This window comes from Schistocerca nitens, chromosome 8, assembly GCF_023898315.1.
Source record: "Schistocerca nitens isolate TAMUIC-IGC-003100 chromosome 8, iqSchNite1.1, whole genome shotgun sequence".
Taxonomy (NCBI): domain Eukaryota; kingdom Metazoa; phylum Arthropoda; class Insecta; order Orthoptera; family Acrididae; genus Schistocerca; species Schistocerca nitens.
The window spans coordinates 163,549,686-163,559,630 of record NC_064621.1 but is presented as its reverse complement, the minus strand read 5'-3'; positions in this window follow the sequence as shown (position 1 = coordinate 163,559,630).

The following is a 9,945-nucleotide window of genomic DNA, read 5'->3' as shown; positions in this document are numbered from 1 at the left end:
CTCCTTGCATATTATGACTTTAAAGGGCTATCGCGAAAGAAATACTTGAAGGAAACTGCAGCAACCAAATAATCAGATCCCAACAAACATATCACTAGAGTGTAAAATTTAGCGGTTAAACATTATCACCAACTTTGACGTTTTAATTTATTACATATTTACTAATAACTCTGTTAGCAGCTCGTTTTGCATTCAGTACCCACATATACGACTGTATTTACCTGCAAAATACTGTACGATATATAGTTCAGGATTTTATGTCCAAAGCAACAAAAATGGCGCTGAGCACTATGGGACTTAACTTCTGAGGTCGTCAGTCGCCTAGAACTTAGAACTAGTTAAACCTAACTAACCTAAGGACATCACACACATCCATGCCCGAGGCAGGATTCGAACCTGCGACCGCAGCGGTCGCGCGGTTCCAGACTGTAGCGCCTAGAACCGCTCGGCCACACCGGCCGGCCCCAAAACAACACACACACGCTCGACTGAGTTTATTCGCACAATTCTGTGTATTTGAACAAACAACTTAAACAATATTTTCTTCTGTAGTTCTAAGATGGCATAAAAGACTATTATTGCTATTGCCAAGGTTGAAGCCATTTGCAAGACTACATAGCGGAAACAAAAGTTGAGTTCGGAAACAGTACTAGTCCACTCGTCTTGAATGCTAACAAGGGAACCTCCCCATCGTACCCCCCTCAGATTTAGTTATAATTTGGCACAGTGGATAGGCCTTGAAAAACTGAACGCAGATCAATCGAGAAAACAGGAAGAAGTTGTGTGGAACTATGAAAAAATAAGCAAAATATACAAACTGAGTAGTCCATCGGCAACATAGGCAATATAAAGGAGGCCCTGGGCACACGAGCGCCGTGGTCCCGTGGTCAGCGTTAGCAGCTGCGGAGCGAGAGGTCCTTGGTTCAAGTCTTCCCTCGACCGAAGAGTGTAGTTTCTTTATTTTTGCAAAGTTATGATCTGTCCGTTCGTTCATTGACGTCTCTGTTCACTGTAACAAGTTTAGTGTCTGTGTTTTGCGACCGCACCGCAAAACCGTGCGATTAGTAGAGGAATGGACGTGCCTCTCGAATGGAAACCGAAAACATTTGATCCAGTAAAACACGTCTTATATAATCCATACGACACTGGTGACGGCATGTGCGTCACATGACAGAAATATGTTGTCGACCCACCTAACTTGCACACTTGGCGAATGGGTAAAAAGATTCTTCTACCTTGCCTGATTTAGGTTTTCTTGTGGATGTGATAATCACTCCCCAAAACGTGATGAGAACATAAGAGTGTGTCACATAAACTGCAACAAATGAATGCAAGTTTCACAGTCGCACAGTTTCCTCTGTGCTCTCTCAAAACATATGTTTTTAACGTTTTCAAATTTTTCCGTGTGTAGACCGTCAAATCCTGTTTATGTCCAAGGAAATCTGAACATGTCCTGGAATTTTGGAGAGCGATGTCGATTATGTTTGAGTGCCTGAACTCTGATAATTGTCTGAAAATAAAAATTTTCGCTCGATGGAATACTTGAACCAAGGAACTCTCATTCCGCAGGTGCTCACGCTAACCACGGGACCACGGCGCACTCTAAAAGCTGCTTATCTCGCACATGGACTACTCAGTTTGTATATTTTGATTATTTTTCATAGTTACACATATCTTCTTCCTGTTTTCTCGATTGATCTGTGTTCAGTTTTTCAAGGACTATCCATTGTGCCAACTTATAACTAAATCTGAGGGGGGTGCGATGGGGAGGTTCCATTGTAAGTTCTTTTACGCGTAAGAGTGATAACTAGTTAAAGTTCTTCACTGCAGTACCCTTAATAATGTCCCAGTCGATACCCCGGTAGCGCGACGTCTCGGTCAGAAGAGCGGCGGTGAACGGCGGTCTGGACGACGACAGGTGTAGCGGAGGCCTCTCTGGTGCTGATCATCAGTTCCGGGCAGGCGATGTCACCCGTCCTGCTGCTTCAGCGAGAGCTTAAATCCTCGCTTCGCGGAGGATTACTTTGTTTTGGCTGGCTGCAGAATTGGGCCTCGGAAGCAGGACATACTGCCGATCTACGCACTCCGATTCTAGCTGCGCGCGACGATTGCGGTGTCGGCGCGACCGCCGGAGGAGTAGCCCTCTGCTGGCCTCCCTGCTGAATTCCTCGCTCTGCCGCGGTACGAGCGGAGCCGTAGGTGACTGAAATATGCAGCCAGCAAACATTCGGCCTTTGGCGCTCCCTAGGAGATATGACGTCGCAAACACTTATATCCACAAAACGTATGATTTTATGCATTGGAGTACAATTATTACTGAAAGTGGGGAAGGGATAACCCGCTAGTGCTAGTAGGAACAGGAGGCTCACAACTAGTTGTAAGATTGCTTGTTATAGTGGAACGTACTTGTTTAAGACATTTTCGGTTTACTTGTCGCATCAGAACTGTATACAATTTCGAGCTATCTACGAAATTTTCCGTCAGCTCCGTCAGGTATAACTGTTGTCGCTGTTGTTCTGGCAACGTTTCATAGACCACAGACAGCTTGTGATTGACCGACATATGTGATCCTTACATCCTGCTTCCAGCGGTTGTGTCCATCAGACAGCTGTTGGTGCCAGAGTTCTCGTAGGAATGTTAATGTAGTGGACTGACAAGGCAGCCAGTCCACAGTGACGGGTAACCGAAAGGCACGCGTACACACACGCCGACTGGCGTTAAGTCTGAAACAGGATACGTGATGAAAGCTATAAAGAAAAGAACGGAGCTTCTCGTATACTTAACTTTAATTCATTGTGGTACATTTCTCTTGATAATACAAGTGAGACTCTCTCCAGATATGGTTAATGCGCCTTGCTAGGTCGTAGCCATGGACTTAGCTGAAGGCTATTCTAACTGTCTCTCGGCAATTGAGAGAAAGGCTTCGTACGTGCAGTCGCTAGCAATGTCCATACAACTGGGGCGAGTGCTAGTCCGTCTCGCGAGACCTGCCGTGTGGTGGCGCTCGATCTGCGATCCTGACAGTGGCGACACGCGGGTCCGACATGTACTAATGGACCGCGGCCGATTTAATCTACCACCTAGCAAGTGTGGTGTCTGGCGGTGACACCACAGTTAATAATTCAACAGTTCTGTTTATGTCTTCTTAGTGTCGACAGGTTGCTTCAATGCACTACTAGCCTATATCTGCTATACAAATTGAAGCTATTCACAACACTCTAATTTATATTGCTCTTTTAATAACCGAATCCCAGTATGAAGAAGACTGGAAAATGATTTTATTTAATCAAGCATTATTCTGTGTTTGTGAGATTGTGTCCAGCAGCGGCAAATTTCTAGTGTTCTCCCTTTTTAATTGCGTTTGGGGCTATGAGTAGCAGTCGGTAACGATATGGATACACAAACCCATGCAGTTGTTTCGGCAGTCAGAAGAAATCATAAATTCCAAAGACTCTGACACCGACACTATTCTCATGCGGGCGCAACGTTTCCTTTCCCTTCCTCTGTAGTCGAAAAGTGTAGTATCGATAGCAACGCATAGTTTCAAAGGTTGGCACTACCACGAGACACCGACGGCAGCGCCCTCTAGCTGGTGCTGTGCAGCTCTACGAGCTCCGCTACAGATTCTACCCATTTCATCAGGTGCAGCCATCCAGGACACTTCGCTTCATATTCGCACCTCATTCCAAGTTATGTATTCTTATTGCTTGAGTAAAGGGCATTTAAATTCATACAGCAGTACCGACGTGTTTTACCTTTTCCTGATCCAACCCACGCGCCGCCTTCCAGGCATGATACAAAAATCTGGCGACGAGCCTACTTTTTTTTGGCATCTCCTATCATTTCCTTTTTTGCTCGGTACTGCTTTAGCTTTTTTGTGATTTCCAAATGTTACCGTGTGGGTGTATGACTTTCCCCCAGTTTGTGTAAACCATGGATTCGCCACAGGAACAGGCTTCGCTGTCCGATCTTGTACGTTTTCAGGCTCAGCAAATGACGCAGCTGCTTGGTGCCATAAATGGACTGGTCACACTACAAACTGCAGCTACTTCGACGCCACCGCCTGTACCGACGCCGTCGCCGACGACGCCGCCATTTCGCGCATTCAATCCAGACGTTGAACGCTGGCCAGAATACATCACCCAGCTCGAGGCACACTTCGCAGCTTACAACGTACCATGTACAGAGCGCCTTGCTTTTTTCATTGCCAATGGGGGTGTCGTGTTGTACCGAGTGCTCTTGAAATTGTTTCCCACCACCGGCCCAGAAACTAAAACTTAGGATGAAGTGATTGACGCTTTGAACTCCCACTTCCGTGACAGTTGTAAATCTGGTAGCTGCACGTTACAAATTCTTTCGCCTCCGGCGTTGCCCTACTCACAAGGGAACCTCCGCATCGCACCCCCCTCAGATTTATTTATAAGTTGGCACAGTGGATAGGCTTTGAAAAACTGAACACAGATTATTCGAGAAAGCAGGAAGAAATTGTGTGGAACTATGAAAAAAATAAGCAAAATATACAAACTGTGTAGTCCAAGTGCAATATAAGCAACATCAAGGATAAAGTGAGCTTACGACCGCCGTGGTCCCGTGGTTAGCGTCAGCAACTGCGGACCGAGAGATCCTTGGTTTTAGTCTTCCCTCGCGTGAAAGTTTTTCTTCCTTTATTTTCGCAAAGTTGTGATCTGTCCGTTCGTTCATTGACGTCTTACAGTTCGGAAAATATTCATTGACCTTGTTATTGAAGTCGCGAGCTATATTTGCTGGATTCATATTGCTCACGGAATACATCTCACGTATTTAGTGCACTCCCGTCCAAAGTAGCGAACAGTCAACTGCCAGCCAGGGAGCCTCGTTAGCAGGAATACTCTCTCTTCCGTGCGCGTGTTTCGATGTTTGTTTAGGTGTAGCATCCTCATGCTACGGCGCAGTTACCTCGCATCGGACGGACGGACGGACAGATAATAATTGACTGAAAATAAAAAAAATAAACTCTTCACTCGAGGGAAGATTTGAACCAAAGACCTCTTGTTCACGCTAACCACGGGACCACGACGCTCCTGAGCTCTGGTTGTCCTTGATGTTGCCTATCTTGCACATGGACTACTCAGTTTGTATATCTTGCTATTTTTTTCATAGTTCCACACAACTTCTTCCTGTTTTCTCGATTGATCTGTGTTCAATTTTTGAAGGCCTATCCACTGTGCCAACTTATAACTAAATCTGAGGGGGGTGCGATGGGGAGGTTCCCTTGTCAGTCGTATAAATCTTGATTAGGGGACCTTCAGGGACTAACTTCTAATTGTGACTTAAATAGTTCGTGTGGGCGCTCATTTGCGGATATAATGATTAGAGACGATATTGCGCAGAATGTGGCGGATCACTGCATCCATGAACAAATCCTCAGATTTGAAAATCGTCTTTGCGGGAAATAGTGGACTTGCTAGACAGACAACACACTTTAGACATGGCTACTTCAGCGTTCGACGTGACCCCGGGTGTGTGTACTCTTAGTGCGGCACAACACGTACCCTCCCGCCCTGTAGCCCAGTCGGCCACGCCGCGCCGCTCACGCGCAAGTAAACACGTTTCAAACCAGGCACCCACTAAGAAACTAAAATCGTGTCCGAACTGCTTTCGTGCCCATCCACGGGACAGTTGCCCATCCCGTCAAGCAAAATCTTATTTTTGTAATAAGAAAGGACATGTGCAAGCTGTGTGTAGTAATAGAAACTCTGATTCACAACATGTCTCCCGTTCGCGTGACTCGCGTGGGCGCCACCGCAACGGCAACCGCCATAATCAGATTTTACATCAGCCTATGGACGTTAATGCCATTTATTCAAAGCCTTCTGCTTCACGTGCGACAACGGCTCGTCGTGTGAATCAACTTTTGCCAGACACTTCCTCTCGCATTCAGTGCGATGCGAGGAAACTTTTTGCGACTTTGCACATTTGTGGACGTTCGGTCACACGCAGGTGGACACTGGTGCGTCAGGTTCTTCACTGAACAAATCAACGCATGACTTGCTTGGTCCGCCCCCGCTTCGTCGTTCGCATTCCACGCTGACTGCGCTTACTGGACAGGAAATCTCAGTGCTCGGCGTGTGTAGTTTGCAAGCCACGTGTGGTGCAACGACCCGTACAGTGTCCTTCCATGTGCTCCGCTCTACTGATGCTACTAACATTTTTGGCGTGGACGCATTTGAACTTTTTGGCCTCGCAATTCAGTACAATGTACTTTGCATCAACGCTAGTGACCATGCAGACAGTGTTGCCGCACTATGCGATGATTTTGGTGACGTCTTTTCTGGTTTACTTGGTTGTTCCACTGACTTTGCACCGCATGTTGTAGTTAAAGACAATGCCATGCCTACTTTCCGGCGCGCACGCCCAGTACCGCACGCACTGGGCGACGCCGTAGCTGCTGAACTTACGCATTTGCAAGACAGCGGTGTCATTGAACCTGTTTCTGCTTCGCAGTGGGCTTCGCCTATCGTGTGTGTGAAATAACCAAACGGTCGTCTCCGTATGTCTGCTGACTTAAAGTCAACAGGAAATCCCCAGACATTGGGAGCTACGTTTCCCTTACCGCGTCCTGAAGACGATTTTGATAAGCTTGGTGCGGGAAAGTTCTTTTCCGCGATTGACTTGCGGGACGCATACTTTCAGCTTCCGCTAGACGAACAGTCGCAGCGTTATTTTGTGATCGACACCCACCTTGGATTGTTCAAGTTTTGCCGTCTTCAGTTCGGTTGTGCTTCGGCTCCTGCTATTTTTCAGTCTTTTTTGCAGCAGTTGTATGCCACTGTCCCTGGTTGTGCCATTTATCTGGACGATATAGTTGTATCAGGTCACACCCCTGACGAACATTTGCAGAATTTGCGTGCCTCGTTTACTGTGCTTTTGCAGGCAGGACTAAAGTGTAACAGGAACAAGTGCAATTTTTTTCAAACTGAGATTCAGTATTTAGGACATATGATTAATGGACAGGGTATCGACTCCTCGCTGTCACATCTCACAAGGGAACCTCCCCATTGCACCCCCGTCAGATTTAGTTATAAGTTGGCACAGTGGATAGGCCTTGAAAAACTGAACACAGATCAATCGAGAAAACAGGAAGAAGTTGTGTGGAACTATGAAAAAAATTAGTAAAATATACAAATTTAGTAGTCCATGCGCAACATAGGCAACATCAAGGGGAATGTGATCTCAGGAGCGTCGTGTCCCGTTGTTAGCATGAGTAGCTGCGGAAATAGAGGTCCTTGGTTCAAGTCTGCCCTCGACTGAATATTTTACTTTCTTTATTTTCGCAAAGTTTTGATCGGTCCGTTCGTTCATTGACGTCTCTGTTCACTGCAATAAGTTTAGTGTCTGTGTTTTGCGACCGCACCGCAAAACCGTGCGATTAGTAGATGAAAGGACATGCCTCTCCAATGGGAACCGAAAACATTTGATCGCAAAGTCATAGGTCAACCGATTCCTCCACAGGAAAACACGTCTCATGTATTCTATACGACACTGGTGACGGCATGTGCGTCACATGACAGGAATATGTTGTCGACCCACCTAACTTGTACACTTAGTGAATGGGTAAAAAGAGTCTTTTACCTTGCCCGATTTAGGTTTTCTTGTGGATGTGATAATCACTCCCAAAAAAGTGATGAAAACATAAGAGTTTTTCACATAAACTGAAAATAAAAAATTAAAATTTTCTCTCGAGGGAAGACTTGAACCTAGGACCTCTCGTTCCGTAGATGCTCTTACTAACCACGGAACCACGGCGCTCTTTGACTCCCACTGTCCTTGATGTTGCCTATCTTGGCATGGACTACTCAGTTTGTATATTTTACTAATTTTTTTCATAGTTCCACACAACTTCTTCCTGTTTTCTCGATTGATCTGTGTTCAGTTTTTCAAGGCCTATCCACTGTGCCAACTTATAACTAAATCTTAGGGGAGTGCGATGGGGAGTTTCCCTTGTCAGTGCAATTAGAGACTTGCCAGCGTCCAGGAACTTGAAAGATCTTCAGTCTGTGTTGGGCGAAATCACTTACTATATTCAGTTTATACCAAGTGCAGCGCAGGTTGCAGCGCATTTGCATCGCCTTCGGCGTAAGAACGTTCCTTTTGTTTCGTCTTCGGAATGTGACGCTGCTTTTCACAGGCTCAAATCTGCTTTTTTGAGTGATCGCTGTTCGATTCCTTTCGATCCCTCCAAAGCAGTTGTTTTAGCTGTCGATGCATCTTCTCACGGCATCGGCGCGGTTCTCTCACACCGCATTAATTCTGCCGATCGCCCGATCGCTTTTGCGTCTAAATTGTCAATTCTGGCCAGCAAAGTTATTCTCAGATCGAGAAGGAAGCTTTAGCTATTGTATATGGCGAGACTAAGTTTCATGATTGTAAGGACGCCAGTTCTATTTGGTCACCGACCATAAGCCTTTGAAATCGTTGTTCCACCCGTGAAAGCCAGTTCCGGCCCGTACTGCACAAAAGTTGCAACTTTGGTCTTTGTTTTTGTCCAACTACAATTATGAAATTTCGTTGCGGCCTACGGCCCAGCAAGGCAATGCTGATGCTTTGTCTCATCTGCCTATCGTTCCTGACGAAGTGTTTGATTCTTCCGAAATGTCCTGAATGTTTTTGATTCGCGAGATAAGGACGTAGCTGATGGTTTTCCGGTGGATTTTCGTCACATTGCTGCCGCGACAGCCGCCGATGCTTCTTTGCAGATTCTTTTGCAGTATATTCGTACTCAATGGCCTCCATCTGCTACGCAAATTTGCGATCCACTTGTTCGACGTTACTTCGCCCAACGTCACAACCTGTCTGTACAACACGGTGTTATCTTATTACGAACTGACAACGTTCAGTCTCTTGTGGTTGTACCTCGTTCATTGCAGTCGGAAATTCTCCGCTTGCTGCACGCTGGTCATTGTGGTATAGTGCGGACGAAGCAATTAGCGTGTCATCACTTCACTTGGGTCGGCATTGATAAAGATATTGACAATTTGCTTGCTAACTGTCGGTCTTGCGTGGAGCATCAATCTGCTCGCCGCCAGCGCTTCTTTGCGTGGCCGACTCCTACTGCGCCTTGGCAGCGCGTTCATATTGATTTTGCGGGTCCCTTCTGGGACACCCGCTGGTTGATTGTCATTGATGCATACAGAAAGTTTCCTTTTCTTGTGCCTATGTCCTCTACTACAACTGCCAGCACTATTCGGGCTTTGACATCTATTTTTTGCATTGAGGGCCTTCCTGAAGTTGTCTCCGACAACGGCCCCCAATTCGAGTCCTCAGAGTTCGAAGCGCTCTGTACTGCTAATGGATTTCGCCATCTGACCTCAGCCCCGTTCCACCCCCAGTCTAACGGCGAGGCTGAACGCTTTGTGCGTACGTTTACGTCGCAGACGAGCGAGTTGCGCGCCACGCACTCTCGCGAGCGCGCTCTCTAGACTTGCCTTTCTTCCTATCGCTCTCCATCGCGCGGCACCCATTCCTCAGGGGAATTGCTACACGGCCGCGCCCATCGGTCGCTCCTGCAGCTATTGCACCCGCCGCTGCACGCTCTCGCTTCTTCGCATCGTTCTGGCTTGGGGCCACATGATTTGGTGTTCTATCGCGATTTCTCTGGCAGGCAGTGCTGGGAGCAGGGGCGCATTCTTTGCCAGGTTGGCCGCGCCTTATATGTCATTTCTGGTCCCTCCGGCACACCGGAACGAGATTCGTTTGTGCCGTCCTCGGTTTTCTGCCGCTGGTTGTTTCCAGCAGCTGGTGGCTTCGCGGCTTCCGCCGCTACGGCTCACGACGCCACCGACGGCGCCTCCGCAGTGGGCGCGCCTCCAGCCGTCACCGCTGCCGGTCCGGTCACCTGCTCCGGACGGACGCCTCCCGCCGCCGACCCAGCCGCCTCCGCCACCACCGCCGCCGCGTTCCTCCGCG